Below are 25,887 nucleotides of genomic sequence, written 5' to 3'. Positions count from 1 at the left end.
CCAAAATCTGTTCTTTTATTAAACTTACATGCCCAGTTCATTCTACTTCCTAGAGAGGATGGCTATCTTCTTCCATTGCTGAAAGGGAAGGGTAGGAGCCTCTACTATGTCCCCAAGCTGCTTAGCCACTCCCTTCAATATGCTTCTATCTAAATTGGGGAGTATCCAGGGGATATGTTGTCTTCTTATGTTTTCCCTCTGTTCCATTTCTGGGCAGTAAAAGTTTGTTGATGAACAATGAACAACAGCATTAACATCTATTTATTTTATTGGCTACAACATTTTAAAGATTATGGTATCAAGTTGTTACTACTTTCTTGGACTATTTGCTGCTGACACATTGTTTATAAACTTTGTTTTGAGAATTGTTACTGCTCACGTTGTTAGCTATGGGTGGGGAGATGTTTTCATCTGGCATTGCCTTTTACATACAAATACTCACCCTTATAAATGTTGAGAATTATCCTCCAAAGTGGTAGCCCCATTGTATATTCCACCAAAGGAGACTGAGTAAACCCAAACTACCAAGCTTTTAAATATTTGCCAATCAGATATACAACAATGTTATTTTATTGTTTTAACATACAGCTTTTATGAATGAGAATTGGGTGGAAACTCATTTTCTAATTGATTTTTATAAGGGCTCTTTGACTACTATGGGAAATTGCTTTTGTAAACATTCCCCTAGTTTGTCTTCTTTCTTTTGGTTTTCATTGTAATATTTTTAACTATGTTTGTATTAATTTCCAATTTTTCTGAAGTCAAATGGTGCATTTCCCTTATACTTCTGAGTTTTGTGGCTTATTTAGAAAGGCCAGTCTCAGTCCTAGATTAAAAAAATAAATCCAGAAGCTGAAAAAACAAAGATTCCTCACTGCCCCACCTCCATACACACACTCATACACCTGCTAAGTCTGAATCCATGGAAAAGGAGCTTAGTAAGCATGTTTTAAAAAACTTTTCCTGGTTAAGACTTACTGGGCCTGATAGCCCCACTGTGTCTTCCAAGTATGACATTCTAGGACTGTAGGTGATACTGCACAAGTAGGAAAGTGACAAGCATTTTTTGAGGATGAAAATGTGTCACAGGTATTAATTTTTTTAAAAAAGTTATGTTCCCAGTTTAGGACTTCATAACATATAATGATTTATCAAGTACACATTTATTCCCATCTTTTAGAGGAAATGGATAAAATCTTATATAGTGATCTCTCTAGTTGGAGGATTTTACTGAGATCAGAATAGGAAAAGGATAGTAACTCTTTTAACCAAAGGAACAAATAGTCTTTCATGATATTTCTAATGATTTGGAGAGCAATGTGAAGCAAGATTGGGTTATTGCTAGATTGGAAGCCAGGCAGATCAAAGGGACTCGAGAGAAAAGGCGGAAAAATGAATATTTAGTATAGTGTTATTGTCACCGTTATCTCAGAAACACATTTTATCAAAAAGAAAAAGAAAAGCTTGGTTAAATTATTACAGACATGTGCCATCCCATCTTCCGAAGTGGTTCTATTAGAAAATTCTATCATTATTGCGGATGTTTCATAAACAGGATATTTCTTCTGTTCAAAATGATAAGGTGGCGGACACGTAGCCAAATGAAATTATCCGAGTGGCAGAACATTCGCATATAAGATAATTTATAGTTCACCATAAATGTTGTTAAATCTGGGACTTGTACAATGATGAGTTATGAATTCAGCCCTTGTTAATGTTTCCTTTGCAATACGTGGTGGGAAACAGCTATTAAAAATACTAGCGTCACTATTTATTCAAAGGTTCTACATCGCCAGAATAAATTGCCTGAGAGGAAACATCTTGTTCATAATGATTTGGAATACAGAGCTTAAAGTTTCATGCACTGAATGTTTAGCTTTATAATAAGGAAGCATTCATAATATATGTGTGATACTTGTTAGTACTAAACATATAGCTAAATGTTTTATGAAAGAGCTATTGTGCACTTGATTTTACAATAAACAGTTAAAACTCTTGGAGTAGATTTGATGCAAGTGGAATGTTTGCTTAGATTTAGCAAAGAGAAATAGTGTAAATAATTCATGGGGTGTAATTGGACTCAATATTTTTCCTGGCCTATGAGGCATGTGGACCTACTTTTTTTCTCCCCGCGTGTAGTTAGGTCTTTTCTTCGGGTTGCAGTTCACTTTGGTTTGTAATTCACCTCTGGGGTCAATGTGAAAATAAGTTCAGAAGATTAACTGATGGAAATTGCATGTGATAGACCAAAGGAATCTAGTGCCTTCTTTTTTATAGTGTCAACACTAAAAAAAGTGACTTCAGATGCACCACCTGCCACCTCCTTTGAGAAAGATAATGAAAAAGAAGACAGGTAAGGAGGACTGAACTAAAATAGCACCCATGGTTCCTGATCGTCAGTGGAAAAGGTCTTAAATTAAATTAAATTTGACCTAAAGCAGCCTCCAGATGTAGCAAACTGCAACCTAACTTACTATGTAAACAAAACACAATCTAACTAGAATATATTCTTACAAGTAGCTGAGTCTCAGCCAATCACAGCCCCAGAGTTTCAGCCAATCATGGGCTGCCAAATGCGGAGCTGTAACCAATCAAGCTGTTTCTGTATGTCACTTCCTTTTTCTGTCTATAAATATTGTCTGCCTACTACCATTGCCTGTTGGAGGTTATGAGGATGATTTTGAATCGTTGTTTGCTTAAATAAACTCTGCTAAGCTTAATTTCTCTGAAATTTTTCTTTTACAGGTTTACATCATAAGTGGGATCAGAAATAGATCTCTAGTGACCCTCAGGAACATTCAATGACCAAGAAAAGGTACCCACTGGGTCCACTGTGCTTATTAATCTCTTTTAGCAACTGGAGTCATGGATGAGTCATAGATTCAAACTCCATAAACTTGGATTTTGAGCTCTCTAAATTTATTTGAGCATTTTTGATCTGGAATGGGTTCAGAAGTTGCTACAGAAACAACTTGGTCCTGTAGGGAGGCCCCAGTTGTCTGACCAGTTATGGCCTGGATTCAGTAAGTAGATAAGATTAATAAAAAACAGGAAATCATGAGTTCATCTGGATCCAAGAAGGCCAGAACTCCTCTATCTGAAACTCCAGCTAATTTTATATACAAGAACAAGAATTTTATGTACCCAGAACCTGTACTTTTCTAGAGAAATGGGTGAACCTTACTTACCAAAGGTAACTTAGAGTTACAGTGGCCACAATGAGAAACCTCTTTCAAAAGGTAGACAGGCGCATGTCTTTACAGTTACAACAGGTACAGAGACCAAGAGTATCTCCTTGTACATATTTTAAACCCATACCTAGGGGACACACCTAAGAGTCATATGCCCTGAGATGTCTGCCTTTATTGTAAACAACCAGGCCAGTGGAAAAGAAATCATCCACTTTTACAACAGCCATCTGATGCACCCATTCCTTTTGGTCTAGAATGTTTCCGCACTAAAAGAATCCCGCAAAGACTTCACTCCTAGGATGATAATGCACAAATCTCTCAGAGAGAAAAAATAATATTTCTATGATGGTGGTTTTAAATCAAATCCAAGAGGTCCCTATGTCTGAACCTGTCTAATGAACACTTGGACCATTTTCAGAAAAACATTTGTAAGAATTAGTCCTCTGTGTTTACTCAATCCTGCTTCTCTCATGGGAACCTCTCAGCTGACTGAAACGCCTCTTCTTAAACTCCTGCTGACTATACACTTTGCCAACTCTGTCCATCTTTTCCTTGTTGTCATGACTTTTGCTATGCCCCAAAATTCTTTTTTGGGGAAAAAACCCACAACTAATTTATCTATCCTTTAATCTTGAAAACAAACAAACAAACAAACAAACAAACAAAGGATGAGTCCAGGCATATAACATGCCTGTATATTTGTACTTGGCAGATGGCTAAAAGTTTAGAATGAAAGCTATAAGATCCATTTCTATCTAAATGTTTATGTATGTCTGTATGTATGATATATATGTGTGATCTTTTTCTATCTTCTAATGGTATTGCCAAAACTAAATTGTAAAGAGCTCTGTTTAATTGGCTTAAAGAAAAATAAGTGCATGTATGAATTAAGTATCCTCTTAGAAAAATAAGAACTAACCCAAAGACTTTTCAAATTCACATGACTTGGGTAATCTTTGGTAAATATCAATAAGAATATTGTTGGTTTGATTAAAACAGGTATATCTTGAGGGCTGTCATCATCAAATATAATAGAGAAGCATGACTTTCCCTACCTAGCTTTACTGGTAATATAAGCTTATTTTGCCTCTATACTACAAAATTTGCCAGCAAGAAAAATAACTTAATATCATGGCTGCTGTTTTATGTCTCATCTTCATGAGCAACCCAAGCATAATTATTAAAATCAAGTGGGTTAAATAGATGTAAGTAGGATGAAATTCTTATGTCTTCCCTATACTAGAAGTTTTTAACATTCTTGTAATCAAGAATGGAAAGTTGAGGCCAAGGGAAATCTTTACAAACAACAATTTAATTCTCAGTCCTAGCAAAACTGAGGAGATAGAGATAAAACTTTGCTTCCTTCTCAGTTTCTTATTATGAAGAGACTAAATATACTTGGGACTGTTAGTAGACATGTTCTGTGACACATTGACAAATCGTACTATGAGAAAGCACATGCTTCTAGAAATTATAATTCATGGATTTGCCAATCTACAGATTGCTGTTTGACAGTTCACAACCGTTTGCTCCTAGTGTACATTGGAAATTAAGGCCACTAAGAGTTAAAAATTGTAATTGATATATGTTACTAAAATTACTAGAAATAATAAGGGAAACAACTATATATGCAAGTATACAAGGAAGTTAATATGTGTTTTTGATAAGGAAAAGCTATAAGGTGTAAGGATATTTTATTTTGTTGAGGGACAAAGAGAGTAATTTTTGTCCTAAAGTAGAATGACCAGTTGTTTCAAAATGAGAAAGAGGAAAAGTATAGGACAAAAAACCTGAATGGATAAGAAAATTGCAGCAGGTTTGTGGAAGATGAATTTTGTGAAAGGAATTTTATGTGTGATCAAGCTGGCTAAAATTAGAAGGGAATTATTTATAAGTTTTTCTAAAAATTGAGTATTAGTATCAAAAGCACATTGATATAAAACTAGAACTTGGTAATTTCTGTTAAAACAATAATACTCTTACTAGGAGCAGACCAATACTATAGGAACCTTGTGAAAGGTTTTTCTTTACCTCTTAGGTAATTGGCCTAGGAAACAAAGATTCTGTGTTTTATCAAGATAATTTTCTGTGCTTCTTATTGTCTTTATTAGGTTTTAGGTCACTTAAGAAAATTCAGTCTCCTCTGTTAAATAGCTGAAGTTTTTCTGTAACTATGTAACTTTCTGTATTCACCTTTGAAGTTTTAAAATTATCAGCATGATTAAATGAATGACCATTATTTTCTACAGTGACCTGTGATCCCATTTTGATCAAGTGTTTTAAACCCTTGATAATTTTTACAAGCTTCCCAAAATCAGAATCTAAATTAGTTCTTTATCTTGACCTCAAATTAATTTAGGGACATTCAAGTGGATCCCTGGAGCATCTCAAAAGGATATCTGTCTTCATACAAAGAGATATATTAAATTGATTTGGCTGATTTGATATATTAAATTGGGTGGGAAATATTATCAAAAATAATAAATGCCAAACCTTCTTTTTGTTATATTTGTTTGGACATGTTAATAATGTGTTCCAGAAATTATATGAAATTCCTAGAAATCTGATCAAACAATTGGACTGGGTAAGAATCTCCCAAACTCTAATAAAAAACCTGGTTGGTTTCATAAAACTGTTAACCCAACATCAGGCAGAACAAGAATTAATTGAATACCAAGAAAATGGTTTGGCATATGTTCATGATAAGGCAGCCAGTACTGAAATTGTTATATGCAAATTGAATGATCTCCATAAGATTGATCATAGTCAAATTACCTATGATAACCTATTTAATAAACAGTACTATGCACCTTAATTGGAGAAACAAATCTAGTATTTAAGAAGATGTAAATTCAGTGTTAGTCATGGACCCATGGAGAACCTGGGCAGCTGCCTGGTCCTTCCTGAGTCCTCAAAGCTTCCATTATTAAAAGCTCTGCATTCTCTGACTCAGTGTGGAGTAGATAAGATGATAAAAATTATGAAAAATAACTGGTATGGTGAATGTTTTAAAATTGCTGAATGGTTTATAACCAATGTTTGGTTTGTTAAATTCGTAATTCTAGTAAGACAATATAAACCTGAAGAGGGGTATGTTTTTAGCAACTGCTAAATTGTTTGAACATTTCACAGATGGATTCCCTTCAGTTGCTACCTTCAGTGAAAGTCTGATTGTATAGAAGGTTTCCCATGCAGGAAGACCAGTGCTACAATAGTAGCAAAATGGTTATTATTAATAGAAAATGTGTTTTCCTTATGGGGCATTCTTGTAGAAATCTCCAGTGATAGAAGTACTCATTTCACTAGACAAATTGTAAAATAGTTAAATAAGGTATTACAAACACAATGACATTAAGCAAAGATAACTGAATTGATTGGATTGCCTTAATCAAAGATATTGTCAATTGATGGCAATCAGTTCTGTCCCTGGTAAAAAACACAGATTGACCCCTTACTGGAAGGCCTATGTCCCTAATAATAGAACTTCATACATTGCCTGCTCTTATAAGCTCTGACATGACTCAATATTTCAAGACTTTAATGCACTATGCCGAAGTATAATGTCACCAGGTAAAAGAAGCCCTTTGTAACCCACCAATTCATGACAACCAGAGCTTTTTAAATCTAGAACCCAGACATTGGGTCTTTCAGAAATGACACCAGACAAAGACTGCCTTTGAACTCAATTGGAAGGGACCATACTAAGTTCTCTGTGGCAAAACTTAAGGGCCTCGAGTCTTGAATCCATGTCTCTCAACTCAAGAGGACCCCTCCAGATTCTTGGAGGCTCATTGGAGACCTCCAGGTAAAACTGATGAAGGAGGTTCACCCTCAGAAACGGATGGCATGCCAAATATGGACAGGTTTCCCAAGATCGTAGACCAAGGCATCTCTCCTCTGTCACCATGAAAATTTTGCCCCCTTTCCTCTTTTCCTTCATTTTTTTTCTGTTTATAAATGATAGTAAGATAATATAATTAAGATTTACTAATCAATAGCTTCTGTAGGGACCTTAACTGAATGTTGAACATGTCGTGTTAAACCTAAATCTGTACCTGATCTTAGAGATTCCCAGGGTCACCCTGCAACGATTTTCACTGATATTCCAAGTATGACTATCTGTTCAAATTGCACATCTGGCCCTTTCTATGAGGCTAGGCTTTTATATTCATATATTTAGATTCTTTGTTTAAATTTAAGAGCAGGCAAAACCTATAGTGAGAGTTTTGCGGTTAAATTATTCCAGAAACTGAATAAGACAACCAAATGAAAGATAATTCCACAGTTTGTAAACAAATCTATAACCGCAATCCCCTAATTGTCAGTAGCCTCCAACCCTGTAATGATTCAGTGATGGAGCCTTAGACAAATATTACTAGTGCTTCCCTACAGTGACCCCTAGTGCATAAGGCATCCCACAGGGAACTGTCTATTGTGACTGTCTAGGATACATTTTTATCTACGCAAGATTTAACAACCACCATATATGTGGGCACCTTTGTGTCTCAATAAGTGGAAAATAAGGGGCCAACATGGATTAGGGATTCTAATGGTACCACTGTCACTCTGTAACTAATTGGAAACTGAACATTGGTCTACCCATCTTAATTTATGCTATGGGATAAAGAGGAATTTTCCAAAAGGCATATATCCCCTCTAAATGGGCATATTTTGGTATATTTGTGCTTGGCACAAATATAAATAAAATTGTGATTAGAAATCTGTCTCAAACATTAGCTACTATAGTTGACTCTACTGCAAAGGCGATAGTTGCCCAGCAAACTTCTTTAAATTTTCTTGCTGAAGTTGTTTTAGATAACATAATTTCTTTGGACTATCTGTTGGCTGAACAGGGGGTGTGTGTGTGATAGCTAACACCTCCTGCTGCACTTGGATAAATACATCTGGTATGGTAGAAACTCAGTTGCAAGAAATCAACAAACAAGCTACTTGATTAAAACAAGTAGATTTCTTTTCTGGTTCATTTTTGATGTATTTGATTTTGATAGGTTCAATTTGTGGGAGCTCCTGTTAAGGAGTATACTTCAACCTCTTAGTATTATGCTCTTCATAGCCATCAGAATAGTCTCCCTGGTGTGCCGCATCCTCTCAAGAGTCTTAAATGCTCATAGGTAGCCATCCGTTATATGTCAAATGGTCTCACTAGGGTTAGAATAACAAAAACATGAAGAGAACATAAAGAATCCTCCAACTGACTTGACACTGTGAATTATCAGTTTCATACTGAGACCAAACAACTGCCTTATGATGGTGACAGAGTGGTATTAATGCCCAAGGTTTTGGTGACTCTCTCCAAATTGAAAGGCTGGCTGAAAGGGTGAGAATTATTAAATTAATAATTAATTTGGCTTAGAGCTGCCACTGTGTGTAGCAAACTGCAAAAGCTAACTAAGCATGTAAACAAGATGCAACCTAACTAAGGAGTATATTCTCCTAACAAGCAGCTGAGCTTCAGCCAATCACAGGCTGCTAACTGATCAGACCATGCCCATAGAAGGCAAATGCTGAGCTATGACCAATCAAACTGCCTCTTTATGCAACTTCCTTTTTCTGTCTACATATACTCCATGCCCACATGTTGCTGGGTGGAGGTTCTCAGTGCTGCCCAACTCATAAGTTGTTCTTTGGTCAAATAAACTCTGCAAAATTGAATTTATCTGATGTTTTTCTTTTAACACTTTTGACTTTTCTCTCCAACAAACCACATGTAAATAGGGGAGAGGTTTAATGCAAGACCAAAAAGAAAAATATCTGATGTCTTAGGGTCACCATGGCATAGGATTAATTGTATGTTACTAATTTGAACTGATACTCAGGGCCATCCCTGTGGGTTGGGTAGGGCTCTTTGCCTTTCTTCCAGCAATTGTGTTAAAGCAGTCAGGTTCCAAAGAATATCACGAGAAGCCTTGAAAGAAAAACACAGAAAAATGTGAGGGGGAAGTCAAATCGTTTTTCTTAGTGATATTAAGGGCTGCACAGAGCTTTATAGTCGCCATGGCCATCTTTCTCTCACCCACCAACTTCCTTTTTAAACAATTCCTGGCTGATTTCCTGTTCACATTTACTTAAGTTGTTAGGAATCTAAATATGTATTTTCACTTTTAGTGATTGTCAAACTATAATGAAGTCCTTGATTATTTTCTTTCTTTGTTGTTGATATTTCTTTAGAATGCAGCAAAACAAATATTTTGAAATTGGCTAGAGATATCCCATTCACTAAGTGGAATTTGAGTCACCGGATGTTTTTTCTTTCAAGTATGAGTTGTCTGAGAGTGCGATTGCCCTATTCTTCCTTCCCTCACCCCCAGCCTCATACAGACACGTATACACACACACACACACACACACACACACGCACGCACACACACAGGAGGAAGGAGAAGCAGTCTCCAAGCTACAAGAAGGAAATAGTCTCAACTGACTGGCACTGAACCTTAAATCGGAGGAGTAAAAATTGTTTAGGAAGATATCTATATCGAGACCACTAAAATTTAAAATAATCAGAGACTGCTACAAAAATCCATTTTTATCTGTCTTTGTACGCCTGAGGTGGAGAAGGGTATAATGAAAAGTGTGTTTCTTCAATGAACACCCTATAGATTGTGATGCAGTTTGTAAAAGCTCCGTGAGCCAGAAGATGCGAATTCTAGTCTTGGCTTCAACACTAATTAGCCGGTGAATTTGGACCATTTCCCCTTCAGTTTCCTTATGCATAAGCTGATGGAGCTGGTAATAAGTGATTCTAAAATCCTTTCCAGCTCTAATCTCCTCTTGTTCAAACCGAGTGTTTTCCACGTTCCAGTCTGAGGCATATCAGAACTGGGCCAGAGCTGAACTACCAGGTTCCTTGGAAGAAAGTTGCACTCCTTGTAATAGGAGCAAAAGGAGCGTTCTCTCCATTGGATGTGAGCTTGCTGAGGAGTGACAAAGGTTCTTTGTTTGACCAAGCTTTAGTCAGTCTCCTGAACCTTCTCCTAGGCCTATCTGTGCACTTCCTTGTAAAATCTAGTTTTAGCAATAACCTTACTAAGTTTTTTAGCATATCTGATATATGATCACCCATATCCCTTCAATATCTGATTGGATCCCTCATCTTCCACCAATCCCTGCTGGTGTCTGATCACACTGGCCAGTCTTCAGCAAGAACCCCCTTGACCCCTGATGTGTCCTGTTAGTAATTTTCCATCACTGACCCCCACCCTGCCCTTCGATTATAGATTCCCATTTGCCCGTGCTGTATTTGAAGCTGAGTCCATCCCTCTCCTCCACTGAAAAATCCCACTGCCAGGGTCCTTATATATTATACCACTGGCAATGGTTCTGAATAAAGCCTTCTCTATCATGTTTTAACAAGTATTAGTGAGTACCTTACTTTTAATAGGAGGAAGGATTCTGAGGAGAGATGTCCAGGAGGGGGGACTTGAGGAAAAGAGCCTGGAAAAAGAAAAAGTTCATTAGCTATAGATGCTCCATTATCAACTAATATGCCATCTTTGATGATGATAAATATTCACTTTGATGTACCCTGGAAGACATGTGGCTAGTTCAGTTACCGCCCAAAACTCTGTAAAGATATCAGTATAGGCATCAAAATATTATCCTGGAGATGCCATATCATGCCACATTGTATTACATCAGATAGGTTTCAATGACCACAGAAAGAACCCTTGGTGCTTTCACCCCAAGAGTTCCATTGCACTGGAGAAATGACCTTCAAATGTATTGACCTGCAAACCATTTCAGCATGGCCAAGCCACACTTGCACCTCTCTGCCCTCCCCCAAAACATAAATGATGAACCCATATAATTCCTTCTCTTCACTGTCGACTCCTAATTACCAAAACAAAATCAGATAAACCAACCAATCAGATCAAGATCAAATTAAGAAAATGAGAAGAAAAAGAAGTTTTAAATGAGAGACCAAAGAAGAATGCAACAGGCAGATCATCATTTTATGCCAGGAACCAAAAAATAAGTACCGGCAACAGGCAGATCATCATTTTATGTCAGGAACCAAAAAATAAGTACCGGCATATTACAAACACTGAAATTTCAAGAGTCCACGTGTTGTCTTGAGGACCCTGGGGAAAGCACCTTGAGAACTCTCCCCTTAAAGCAAGGATCATCTGCAGCTCTGTTTTGTTGGTATTTTTTTTCCCCTCCCGGTAGCCAGGAACTGAGTTCTGAACAAGTTCAGAGGCTCACAAACCTCTTTCTGAGTCACTGCTTTCTAAGACAACACTCTGATTTTCCTTGGAGTGTGTCCATTCAGGCACTGACCAAGATTGAACTTATTTAACTTATAAGACCTGACAGTTTCATTGCCAAAGGTGGGTTACGAGCCAGTTCATCAAAGTTCAAATCATGATAAGAGATCCCGTATGAAACGGGAGGCCAGACTGGCCATAAACGGAGGTATTCTTTTGGGAAAGGTTGGCATGTTTATGATTCTTGAGGTTATGTGAGCTCAGTTTTTCCCCTTAAACATCTGCCACAGGTGCTGGGGAAACACCGCTTGTATTTATGTATGAACATGGTGTAAATAATGTCCACTTTCAATAAACTGAAACAGCTGCCATGTGGAGCTTAAAAACAACTTGTGACTTCCCGTAAGTCTGAGATGACCTTATCACCATTCTCCATGTAAAAATGTTACCCCCCCCCTTACCCCCATCTTTGGTCTGCGGCCCTATAAAGTCCATAGCTCTCGATTCTGTTTCTCACAAATATAGGGCAATGGCTTTAAGAAACAAATAAATAATCTTATTCTAGATTCTTGGAAGAGGTGTTAAAACTAGAGCATTTACCACTACCTGGTAAATATGCCCTGTGGTTTACAATTAAAAAAAAAACAAAACAAAACAAAAAAACAACCCAGAAAACTCTGGTACTCAGAGGGCCTTTTAAAAATGTGTGTAGCTGCTTCTCTTTTGTATGTTGTTTGTTATATGTTATAAGCCACGCCAGCTAGGACTTTATCTTCTAAATTTTTGTATGATTCCTGAAGATTTGACCTAGGGCAAAGAAGGAATCTGTAAAACCTACGTGTGTAAATTACGTTTGGGCTTTCAGGCGTTTGTACTTGTTTCCTTTCTTAACCACACAGGATTTTCTTTTTTGCAATCCCAGTGGATTTATAGGCTAAGAAAGGTTTTCCTTCCATCTTCCCACATCCTAGGGCAGATTGGTAGCATTCAAGAAACAATGGGTTCTATTCTTACTTTTAATAAAAAGAATGTGGTTTCCTTTTTTAGAGTTTTTTTTTTTTTGAGACAGAGTCTCACTCTGTAGCCCAGGCTAGAGTGCAGTGACATCATCATAGCTCATTGCAGCCTCAGACTCCTGAGCTCAAGTGATCTTCCTGCCTCAGCCGTCCAAGTAGGGGTGCACCATCATGCCTGGCTAGTTTTTCTATTTTTAGTAGAGACGGGGTCTTGCTCTTTCTCAGGCTGGTCTCAAACTCCTGAGCTCAAGCGATTCTCCTGCCTTGGAGAGATTACAGAGTGCTAGGATTACAGGTGTGAGCCATTGTGCCCAGCCCTCTTTAGAGATTTTATTTCTAAAGGTAAGACTTAGAGTGATGGAACAAAAATAATCCACGTTTGCATGTTAAGTGATTTTTTGTGTGTGTGTCGGTGTATAATAGCTTCTCTTAGTAGCTGCTAAATTAAGTAGTTGAGTGAAAGTTTGTACAGTTTATCTTGGTCAAGGTCTCTCATCCAGGTGAATTGGGCCCAGTGGTTTTCAACTAGGGCAATTTTGCTCCCCTGTGGACGCTTGGCCACTTCTGGAGACATTTCTGGTTGTTACAACTAGGGGAAAAGTGCTGCTGGCAGCTAGTGGGTAAGGGCCAGGGATGCTGCTAAACATCCTACAGTGCACAGGACAGCCCCTCCCAATCCTCCTCCTACCCCCACACAACCAAGAACCATTCCGCTGAAATGTCAGTAGTGCCAAGGTTAAGAAATCCTGGGGGGAAAAATGACGCTGAACACAGGGTTGAGGACCAAGAGGTTAAAGCGGGTCTAAGAGATGAACTTGAAGGTTGCCAGCTTCAAATGACAGCTCCTGGTCCATCATCAGGCAAGAAAGAGAATCCTTCTTCAAGGGACCATATTAGAGTCCCACACAGTAGGAGATCAGAAGGCTCCTACCCCCATTGGACAAAGCTTTAGCTCTTGTGTTTAGGTCTTTGATCCATTTTGAGGCAATTTGTGTGTACAATTAAGGCAAGGATTCAACTTAATATTTTTGCATGTGGATATCCAGTTTTCCCAACACTATTTGTTGAAAAGACTGTCTGGTCCCCATTGAATAGTCATGGCAGCTTTGCTGAAGTTCATTTGACCATATTTTTGAGAGTTTAATGCTGGGCTCTCTCTTGTGTCACATTGGTCTATATATCTTTCTTTATGTCAGTGCCATATTGTTTTGATTATCATGGCTTTGTAGTAAGTTTTCATCTTGTTTTTAAAATGTATTTATTTTTCAAAAATGTCATGGCTATTCTTGCTTATTTTCTGTTCAGGTTGATTTTTAGGGTAAACCTGTCAATTGGAATTTTGAGCAATAAAGGTATAGACTCATTTGGGAATAACTGGTAGCTTTATGGTATGGTGTTTACCATCTATGATCATGATTGATTTCTCTTTTTATTCAAAAATTTTTTATGGCCCTGACTAAAGTTTTATGATTTTCATCAATGTCTTACGTATTTCTTATCAGTTTATTAGTTCTTACCAGTTTTTGTAATGGTTCTGTTGGTCTTTTAATGAAGTTTTACTAATTATATTTTCTTATTAATTATTTTTGGAGTTGAGAAAAGATTGATTTTGAATTTTGGTGTTTTATCTGATAATGTAACCAAACTTTCTTATTTATTTTAATATTGTTCCATTGCTTCTCTTGGATTTTTTAATTGTGTTAGATAATTATATTGTCCACAAAAAATGAAATTATTGTCTTTTTAATTCTAATATTTGTGTCATTTATTGCTCATGTCTTATTGTCTTGGCTGGTGCCTAGTGAATAGTATTCCTTAGTAGTAGTCATAATAGCCGTTCTTGTCTCTTTTTTATTTGACACAGAATCTCATGCTTTTCCCCGGGCTAGAGTGCCGTGGCATCAGCCTAGCTCACAGCAACCTCAAACTCCTGGGCTCAAGTGATCCTCCTGCCTCAGCCTCCCAAGTAGCTGGGACTACAGGCACCTGCCATCGTGCCTAGCTAATTTTTTCTATTTTTAGTTGTTTGGCTAATTTCTTTCTATTTATAGTAGAGACGGGGTCTCACTCTTGCTCGAACTGGTCTCGAACTCCTGAGTTCAAGCAATCCTCCCACCTTGGCCTCCCAGAGTGCTAGGATTACAGGTGTGAGCCACCATGCCTGGCCTTCTTGTCTTTTTCTTGAGTGAGAGTATGTTTAATGTTCACCAGCAAGTGTGATGGTAGCTATAGGTTTCTGGTTGATAGACTTCATCCACTAAGGAAGGTTTTTGCTACAATTAGAAAAAAATATTGAGTTTTATCCTGTAATGTATCAGCATAGATTTAGATAATTTTAATTTTTATCTTTAATTTAAGGTGCTAAATTGCATTCTTATTTTCTTAATTTTGAACCATCCTCATGGTTCTAGGATAAACCTTCCTTGATCACTATGTTTTGTATTTTATTTTATTTTTTTTGAGATGGAGTCTCGCTCTGTCACCTGGGCTAGCTAGAGTGCCGGGGCATCAGCCCAACTCACAGAAACCTCAAACTCCTGCGCTCAAGTGATTCTCCTGCCTCAGCATCCTGAGTAGCTGATATTACAGTCATGGACCACCATGCTGGGATAATTTTTCTATTTTTAGTAGAGACAGAGTCTTGCTCTTGCTCAGGTTGTTCTCAAACTCCTGACTTCAAGCAATCCTCCCACCTCTGCCTCCCAGAATGCTGGGATTACAGGCGTAAGCCACTGCACCTGGCTTGTTTTGTATTTTAATATCACACTAAATTCAATTTAGTAATATACTATTTATGACTTTTTACATTAATATTCATGAGTTAGACTGATGAATAGTTTTCTTTCCTGTTCTCTGATTTTGCTATTAAGGTTGTGCTTACCTTGTGATATGAGTGATATGAGTTGGGATATGGTTTTTTTTGCTGTGAAATATCTCAAATAATAAAAATTATCTGGTTTTGGAGGGTCAGTAAAACTAACACCAGGAAGGGGATTGATCCTTGACAATATTTTAAATGCCTTTTATGGTTATTGGTCTAGTTAGATTTTTTTTTAAACCTTTCTTGACCAAATTTTGAGTATATGCATTATCTTAGAAAATGATTCATTTTATTTATATTTTCAAGTACATTTACTTAAACTTTATACAGTGTTCTCTTAAGGTTTTAAAATTTATTATACCTGTTCGTAAACCTCTGTTCTCATTTCTAATATTATTTATTATATTACTTACATGTTTTCATTTTTCCTTGATTATATTTGCTATAGGTTAATCTCTCTTCAACTAATAATCCTTTGTTTTTATCAACCAAGTAAACGAATTATTTTCTTTTATATTTTAAGTCTCTATACCCACATTTTGTATTAACTTGTTTTGTTTATTGATTTTGGTTAGGAGGCTCATTTGTTCTTATGCAGCTTCTAGAATGTGCATTTAGTTCACTTATTTTTAGCCCTTTCTTGCTTTCCATGAAATCTCAAATGCCCCAAATGTTGATGTGTAGTGTTCTCAGTATTATTACTTTATAAATAGTCTATAGTATCATTTAAAAATTTCTTTTTAACCAAAATCTAATTTAGAAGATTTTTCCTATTTCTAATGGATACATTTTAATTTTGTCATATTCTGTTATGTCTTATTTTATTGCTTAATAGCTATAGAATGTGGTTTGCATGATTTCTACTATTAAAAATATTCTAAGAATATTTTTCTGGTCTAATATATCATCAGTTTTATGACTATGCAATGGATATTTGAAAAGAGTGTTTATTCTGCTTTGTTAGGAAGCTGTCCATATATTTATTAAATCAAGCATGTTAATTATGCTATTCAAATTCTCCTTTTTGGGATGTGATTCTTCTATCAATTTCTGAGAGAGGAATATTAAAATTTTTCATTATGATATTAAATTTGTCAATTGCTTTTTGGATTTCAGATTTTTTTTTAAATGTAGTTTGACAGTTGAATATTAAATACACTGAGTTTATATCTTCTTTATGGGTTATATAGTCTTTGTCTTATTTAATGCTTCTTGCCTTGACTAACTCCCATTCCTGCTTTCTATTATGAGCATTTGCCTACTATATCTTTGTTCATCCTTTATATTTGATCTTTCGGAATCATTTTGTTCTAGACGTATCTCTTGGAAACAGATATACCTGGGTTTTGCTTAAAGAAAAATGTAATCTGAAATTCTGTGTCTTTAAATTGGGAGATTTATCTGTTGCCATTTACTAGAAAAATGGAAACATTTGGTCTCATTCTGGCATCCCTGTTTGGTTTCCTATTTTTATGTAAATTAGTTTTTACTCTTTCCTGGTGTGATCGAATTCTCTTTATTATTTTTTCGTTTACTGATTTGAAGGGTATATATACTACTGCTACTCATGCAGGGCTTATGCTTATTTTTTAATAACATATTTAAACATACTCCTTTTTTATCAGTTTCTAGCATTAGTATCTTTTGCCTTCTCCTTAAACAAGACCTAAATGTTGCCTCTTCTTTTCTACTCTACTGTCTCTGCTGTTTTGACATAGGCAGAAATTTTATTTCAACCTTGTATTGATTTCTTTTACATCTTGCCTCTATTTTATAAGGAACTGTTTCTTAATAATTGGACTAATACTTAAAAGTATTAATACCACTGTATGAACCATTATTTTGATCTAACCATAAATTTTATGTATTCTTAACTTATCATTGTTTCTTCACTCTTATGCCTTTCCTCCTCCTTGGATTCCTTTTTAATTTTTCTGGCACATACTCTTCAATAAGATTTTAGAAAGGCTTTGTGGGTGGCACATTTTCTGAGTCCTTGAATGTCTGTAAATGGCTTTATTGAGTTATTGGGAATAGAAATGGAGAACCCACATCTTTTTCCCTCTAAACTTTGCAGCTATTTCTCAAGTATATTTTAGGATTCTAATTCTGGTTATTTTTTGAGTGAAAGAATGAAACAGGCCTGCAGTCACTTAGTTTTCGTGCTACTATATATTAGGCACAATATCAGGCTGTAGGAATTCAGAGAAGGTAACACTGATTTATAAATGAATATCTGTGGGAGAAAGAAGAGATACTTGCTACCCATTTGCTTAGGGGAGTATCTTTTGCAAAGGAATCATGTAAGTCGGAGAGTGAAACAAAAGCAGAAATTTACTAGAGAATTTAGAATCTTATCTACTCCATATTATGGTTCTTATATTAAAATGTGAAGTAGAATTAGATGAGATAAATTTACACTAGATTACAATTACATAGATTTGAAATAATTACATTTTCCCCCAAATATCAGTAAAGCTTATTCTTGTTCTAGTATCTAAGTATCTTATCAGATTTTCTAGGGCAGAACTTTGAAAACTAAGGTCTATGCTACTTGATTTTGGAAATAAAGTTTTATTGGAACAGCTATTCTTATTCATCTATGTGTCATATAGCAGCAGATTTGAGTAGTTGCAACAGAGACTCTATGGCCACAAGGTCTTAAATATTTTTTATCTGGCTTTTTATAAAAAATGTTTGCTGATCACTGTTCTAGGACATTCCTCAGGGCACAGATGACCAGAGCTCATGTCAGTTTTCCTACAAGCCACAGCAAATCTTGACTTCCTTGTGGTGTCTGATGACTATATTGATAAAAACTCAGGAAACAAGTCTGCCTGTATTTTATATTAAAAGGAATTGAAGTTTACATCTCAATCATGTATAATTGTCAATAATAACTTGCCCTTTAAGTGATTTTCTTCTTTCAATTTTGTTTCCTTCTTGTGTTCGAGTAGTTGTGCAATTCAGCATGGTGGTTTTCATTTCTTTGACTGCGTGATATGAGAGAAGCTGGCATATTTTCTAATGTGCTGTTGTGTGGGCTCGGGTTGTTGATTGCTTTTGGCCTAGGTGCTGTGCAGAGCTCCAAGGTTTGGCTTTGTAAACGCTGCCTGGCAAAACGGAAACATTTTGTGAAATTTGACAAATGTCGCACACACACACATTTTAAATTGCAAAATTCTCCCCCTTGGCACACAATTTTCCCCAGGTTTTTGTTCTTCACAATAAATCTTTAACCATCTTCATTCTATAGGAGCATTTTAGTGGGTCGACTTGCTCTTGCTTTGATGAAACTTGCAGTTAAAAAGTCCTCGGTTTCCAGGGTGTTCTTATTGTTTTCCCTTTCTCGAAAATTTAATATGATCTTTTATTCCAAAGAGAAAGGAGGTTTATTTCCAGTCCAACTGTTCTCTCAGACAAAGATCCCTGATTTGATTCCCACTGAAAACCATTCTTCAAGACTCTCTCCTGAACCCAGAGTAAGGCACAGGGGAGTTGAAATCAGAGAAAAACCGGGCAAATTAAATTCTTTTTGTGCAGGAGTTAAAGCATCTAAGAAACTAATGAGAGTGAGTAATCTCCATAAAAATATCAGTATAGTATAGTACCTTTTTCCTTCATGGGTTGCTGAGAGCATTTTACAAACAAATCATTTACTTTAGCATGAGGGGACAGATATTATTGTCACTGGGTCACAAGTGGCATTAAACCATGGAAAAGGTAAGCTTTTGCTTAAGGTCATTCAAGCTGTCAGTGGATGTTAGGCGGGCTTCAATTTTGTGATTGGCGTATATGTTTTGAGTGTTCTGCCAGTGTTAAGGTATGCCCCTGGCATAAGAAAATTCTTCCAATTTGACTACCCCAATTTGCAACTCTCTCTGGGCTCCCAGCCCTACTTTATAGTTTCCGGCACTCTAATTACTCAGGCATTACTTTTGACAATGACCCCCAATCTCATCCCTTCAGCGTGACCTCAGGGTCCTTGCACCTGTGAGCAGCCGTCCCTGGCAGCACTGATTAGGCAGGCTTGGCTGCCCCACGCACTGGGCAGTGCCCTTCCTGGTTCAGACCGTTTAGGGTAACAATAATTTGGCAGCCCTCGAGATCTGGGGTGTGCAAGAGCAACCAGGCCAAATGGGACCGCTTCAGCCATGCTGTTTGCAACGCATCATATTGCCTGGAGAGCAGACAGCGCAGTTCAGAAACTCTAGAGAAAATGCAGAGTCTTTGTTTTGCCAGTTACAGATCTGGCTTTTTTCACAAGTCAGAATCCCCAACTGTTGGAGATGGGGAGAAGAGAGAAACTAAATGTTCAATTCCATCATTTAAACAGTAGAAAGGGTTCGATATGTTTATCACGATTGCGGTCATCTTCATTTCTATCTCTGTCTACCCTCTTCCAAATGGTGGCTGGGTCCACTAGAGAACCACAGGGTTACTCCACTACCCAGGTCCTAGTGTTTGTACTAATGTTTTATTTCCTATGTCATTTTGTAAGTTTCCATGTGTCAGGGATTTCTTATTTTGTAAGGAAGGACAGCATAGCAGAGTGGCTATGAATAAGGCCATCAGAGCCAGACTGCCTGTTTGGAATCCCAGTTCTACCACTTAGTAGCTGTGTGATCTTAGGCAGATTACTCATTCTTTCTGGGTCCCAGATTCTACATAAATAAAATGAGGACAATAATATTTAATACATTAAAATCCCTTAAAAGTTGTTGAGAGATGAACTGATATTAGTAAAGTATCTTGCATGGGACTTGGTGTTGTTAAGTTCTCAAAAAGTATTGCCTCTCATTAATATTAATATTTATTCCCTGTTCTCAAGCCCTCTTCAGTGTGGCCCTGGAGTCTGCTGGGGAAGTGAGTGACTCACTCAGCTTCCTGGTGGGGAGAAATGTCAGAGTGTTTCAGGCCATCTGGTATTTGGGGTGATGTCCCTTGGTCTCTCTCCTGGCTTCTCTGGTGAATGGGATTGGCAGTTGACTTGACCTGTGGCTTAGCGGGTCTCAGCATAACTTAGGCTCTATAGCACTTCCTGGCTATATAGCTATATGGCTTTTGCTGATCATCAGACCCATTGCATCTCTGCCACACCTTCTCTCTGGTCTCTGGTTGGGTGGTGACCCCCACCTTCCACTAAAAGGATCCCACTCCATCTCATTATGCCTTGTCCCTGGGCATTTCACCCTTTTCCACTAAGCTTTTAAGTCCTCTAGGGAACTTTGGAACTTTGGGCTCCATCCATGCTGAGACTACAGGCTGATTTCAAGGCAGCTACAGCATAGGTAAATCTGAAACAAGGAGCAGGGCAAAAGCCCCCTGCCCTGGGTGCTCCCTTCAACTTATTCCACATACTCTTCCCTGTCCCCAGTGACAGCAGATGAAAATTACCCCCATTTTACCCTGGCAAAGGGTCTCAGTCCATGTGGATCCTTTTAAAGGATGAGGTTATGTAGGACAGGCCCTGGGAGAAATGAGATTTCTCTCCCAGAGACATTCCTTAAGCCTGACTCATTCCAGAGTGCCCCCAGGATCCTCTCAATTGTCATCGCCACTCTGGGCCTGGAGATTCCTTCATAGTGACTCCACTACCCATCACTTAGTCATGACTTGAGGTTGGAACTGGGCTCCAGGCATGTGTATCCAGACATATCAAATGATCTCATTCAAATGGTAACAGATTCTGAACTAGTGTGGTGGAAATGCCAGCAAAGGAGAGTGAGAGATAAATGCATCCAACACTGTGGAAGTAGAGTTAGATTTGACCACTGATTGGATGTTGGAGGAAAGGAAGAGAAGATTCAAATCTGACTCCAAGGCATTGAACCTAGTGATTGGGAAAACCAGAAATGTATATGCTGTTTTCCTAGTTGGAGCCACTTCTGAATCATGGAGCCCAAATATTAGTCATGCCCTTGCTGATGATGAACTGATGGAATTATTTTCATAGGTTCTGAGAAGGCAGGTCCAAGAACCTGATATTGACATTTATGAGATTGTATATAATATGTAAATATGGCAATTGAAAATTATAATATTCAAGTAAATAATTTGGACATACTGTTTATGACATCAATTGTTGAGTTTTTCAAATAAAGCCACAAGTAATTGAAATGCAAAATAAAAGTAATTCCCTCTGGGAATTGCATACACTCATTTTTCCTTCATGGCTTGATGACATAAGGGGCCACATCACAGAGTCTAGTGTGTACACCAGAAAGGGGAAGTTGCCTTTCCCTTTCTTAAATGAGGATTTGCTGGTGTTTAAGATTTTGTGCACTGTCACGGAAGAGTGATACGTCCCGAGGTACACCATGAATATTATTTGATGATGACAAGCACCCGATGAATAATTTTCAGAGTGTTGTTTATAACTGCAGGGGTAATAGTAATTATAGATATATAAAAAAAGCTTAATTACCAGATTTAAGAATAAGAGGTTAAACTTCATAGAAAAGTGATCATTTTTAGTGGTTGTGGAGAAAATGTTAAAATGACTAAGGGAACATATGGGGAACTACCAGCAGACCAATTCATGTGTTGCAGCTATTTAACTGAATTACAAATGCAAAATGCATTCTTTTCCCAGTTTCATTCCATTTAAACCCAAATGGCTATGTGAAATGGTGTCATACACCTGGTGAAAAGCTTAGCTTTTTAAAAATCTTATCGCTTCACCAAAGCGCCTGGTGTTGAACCAACAACAGCATTCTTTCTGTATTTTTTAAACAGCCTAACCACTTTTCAGAATATTCACGTCTGTCTCGGTGGAAAAACTAAACGTTAAAGAAATTTAATTTAACCCCTTTTTTTCCCTTCGTGGTTCTATTGACATCAATGATGATGTTAATCATTGTTAGGAAAGAAAATAAGGAGGGCTTTCCCCCCCCCTTAAAACCAGGGAAAACAAGGAGTGAAAAACATATCTTTGTTGTTGTTAGAAGTGGAAACTATGTTGTAAAACAGTATGAAGCACCCTTCCAAATTGCTAAGAAAATGTAAGCAAAAGTAGAAGATTAAAACCCACAAATTAAAGACTTTGAATTATACTTGAGATTGTTAACAGGAAGAAAAACATGAACGATTTTTAGTTGAGGCAGAAAAAGTTTAAGCACTCTTATAAAAGCACATTTAAAATAATATTTTATGTATTTGGGAACACAGGCTATATTTAGTTACGACGAACTATATTTAATATAAATTGGACATTGCACACTGTTGGCCTTTGAGCCACACATCTGGCACCCAGTTGTGTTTTGTTTGGTCTCCCCACTGCGCAAAAAAATTCTTATTGGCTACCGACATTTAAAAATTGTGAGCATTCATGTAAAAATCTAGACTTTCTAGTTTTCTTGAAAAGAAGAATCTGGCAGAGCTGGGCTTGTGTTTCTGCAAGGTGTCGGCTGGCTGAAATTGAGACCACTGCCTCGGCCACAACCTCGGAGCTGCACTCAGCTGGGAATGAGCAGTCTAGATTCCCAGGCTTTTACCTGAGCTACTCGCACCTCGGGTGTCTGAGACAGCTCTTAAAGTCAAGCTCAAGCTAAGAAGACATTAAGATTTATATAGGTACAGAGCTATGCGAACCTAGTGTTGATTTTCTATAAGTAGATTTTTCTCCTTGTGAGTTACCTTCAGCGATTCATATTTTACGTTCTTTTTGATAGAATTAAAGAATCTGATAATGTCATTTGATGGCTCTATTCACAGTTTACTTCTGGAGTCCATGCAATCCCCAGGTGGCCTTTTAAGGGAAAGCCTTAATTACTTCCTACAACCTAAGGGAACGTGAAATTACAAATACAGCTAGATTGCTAAAGCACATGTTTGGTTCATAATTTGTATCTTCTGCTCATTTCCATCATGCATTGGGATAGTTTAGAGTAGGGAAACTTGAGCAGAATAAGGGAACACTTTAATAATGTGGCATGAATCAACTTTTAAATAAGATTTATTATAACAATTAATTCTTAACAGAAAATTTAGGAAACAATAAAATGCATCATTGAGTTCAATTTTATAATGTGGCTCCATAGTCATTGAAGAAATTGTACATTTTCACAATGTAAGACTCTGATAGTAGACATACATGACTATGGAATTGACCATTATTTATACCATCTATATCCCTAGCCAATAATATGCATAACTAGGAGATGACCAATTAGTATTATGAATTAACTGGTACATAACCAGGGGGTCTATTCATGCACTTGAACATGTTAAGTATCATTCTGTTATAACTTACAACTATTTTGTTATGGGAATCCTAGGGCATAAAAAGTTCAGATTCGTTTTTTTAAAAAATGAATGATTTTTGAATGGAGGGAATTCCAAAGGCTGAGTAACTTTTTTCTTCATTAAACCAAAGTTAGAAATACTGCATCTTCATGACCTTTTCCTTCATGAGTAACTCAGAAAATTTGATTCAAACTTTCCAAAATAAATTTTTCTTTGGCTTGATCGTAAAGCATAATAATTTTCAGTTCAAAAGGAGCTGTTGGAGGACTTTTTTTGACAACATGAGAAGGGCAAGAAATTGGGCCCCAGATAGAGGACTAGTTGTTGGCTTAATTAAGGAGCAGGGCCTGTGGTGCCATAATTACTGGAAATGATGCACCCACGTTAACCATGTTATTTAGCTGCCAAAATTTTGACTTTCTATTCCCAGAAAAACAGAGATGTGTGTCCTGAATGGAAAAATTCCTACTGATGTCAGTAAGCATACCATCCACCTATGGCATGTCCATAGGGAAGAAAGTGACATGGATGAATAAAATAGAATATATGCTTTCTGTCATGAGATGGCAGTCCAGGTGGAAAGGTTAGAAGGAAAGGGTGAGTGTGAAGGAGGTGGGAAGGTAGATGAAAAAGCATGAGGATGTATACAGTCGTGTCCACTTGGTTGACATTTCTCTACAGACTACAATTCCAAAAGCAAGGCAGAACTCCTGAGCTTTCATAGGTGGATGAGAACACAGGGGGAAGAGACAAGAGGAGAGAGTTTGCTTAAAGCTCCGCAGCAAAGAAGGGGGAGAGAAAAGATTGGGAGATGTTACAAGCATGCTGTTCATGTTGTATCACTTAGTGCAGTCTTGTCTCCCCAGCCCACTAGTCTGGAACAAAAGTCAGTCTCAAACATAACAACAGACACTGGGGAGCTCTCCAACAAAAGATCACCTCCCAGAGAACAGGATGGTGCCGATGACTGAATGCCAGCCGGAGGGGACACAGAAACACTGCAGAAGCACGCCAGAGCCCGCAGAGCAGGGGCTCCTCGCTGCCTCTGAGTGAACTGCTAAAAGACCAAGAAATCTGCTGAGAGATGGGGAGCAGGAAGGCTGTGCTGCTGCTGATGTTGGGAATACCTGGGCCTGGCGACCCAGCAGTGGAAACAGCCCCGGTCCTCGGTGCAGAACAGGACAGAGGAGGATTGTGACTCACATCTACGGGCAGAAGATTGGCCTCTGGTTTCCTCCTAGGGGTAGAGCCAACCCAGAGGCCCCACTTGGAAGAAAGCTAACGCAGTTCGTTCTCTCTCCAACCTCACACCATTTCCTCAACACTGACTCCAAACAATGGGCAACTGGAAAGGTGGTTTGAAAACCTCCACCAACCACACGGTATGAGCTATCATGTAAGGTTTGTCACCATCCCATTGCGTGGCCCACTCACCGTGCGTCCCTTCTCACACTGCATTGAGCACCTGCCCGTTACAGACGTCGATGGTGATGAACAGCACCCAATCGGTGACCTTGAGAAACTCACCGCCTGGTGTGGGGAACTGGTGATTTCAATGGGAACTTTTAACAGAGAGGGGTAAAGGCTTGCCTGAGCATTCCTGGACTCCGAGGCCAGTACAGTAGGGAGGCAGTGACTCATGAAGTCAGCCGGTGGCAAGAAGAGGGTAGTGGATTCAGCTGCTGCTAAAAAAGGTTACGTAACTGTTTGACCAAGGCCAAGCAATGAATCTGTCTTAGCCTCCTTCTTCACATGCCCCTGTTTTGACTCAAACAAAATCTTGGGGTCAGAGGGGACTAGGTGACTAACCGCTATTCTAAATTCACTCGAGATGGCCCATCCCATCAGGCCAGATTCCGCAGAGACATCCTCACCACTCCTCTTTCTCTCCCCACCAGCTGCTAAGTCAATGAGTCACCAAGTCTTGACTCTACCTGCAATCCTCTGTGGGCCCCTCACTCGCCACCGTCTCTGTTACGGCCGTGTGTCTCTGTGATGTCTGCTGGGTCCCAGCCCTCATCCCTCATCTTCTGCACGTGGAACCAGCCTCCTAACTCCACTCCACTCCCACTCCTACTTCACTGCCATCAAGGTGATCTTTCTAGATCAGAGATCTTATCCTGTTAACACTACTGCTCAAAATCTATCCATGGTTTTCTACTGCAAAAAGAATAAAATCCTAACTCTTAAAAGCATGGTCTAAAAAGTCCTTTACAAAATATTTAAACAAAGATGAGATGGCTATATGAGGATGGTTTTATATCAGGATTCTCACATCTGTTCCACTGGTCAATATTCCTGTTTTTGTGCCAATACCATATTGTTTTAATTACTACAGCTTTGTAGTATAGTTTGATATCTGGCATATTAATGCCTCCCATTTT

At 37.9% G+C, this 25,887-nt stretch overlaps 1 long non-coding RNA gene across 1 annotated transcript in view; it reads left to right on the top strand.

Moving 5' to 3' along the window:
* Nucleotides 1-25,683, top strand: part of LOC142861618 (uncharacterized) — a 49,577-nt gene extending 23,894 nt beyond the window's left edge. The window contains exon 4 of the long non-coding RNA XR_012912839.1: nt 24,370-25,683. This is a non-coding gene — a long non-coding RNA (uncharacterized LOC142861618). The remainder of the gene's footprint in view (nt 1-24,369) is intronic.
* Nucleotides 25,684-25,887: the final 204 nt, after the last annotated feature.

The sequence above is a fragment of the Microcebus murinus genome, chromosome 17 (assembly GCF_040939455.1).
Source record: "Microcebus murinus isolate Inina chromosome 17, M.murinus_Inina_mat1.0, whole genome shotgun sequence".
NCBI lineage: Eukaryota > Metazoa > Chordata > Mammalia > Primates > Cheirogaleidae > Microcebus > Microcebus murinus.
Note: the sequence above shows the minus strand (reverse complement) of the source record. Positions and strands in the feature narration are given on the sequence as shown.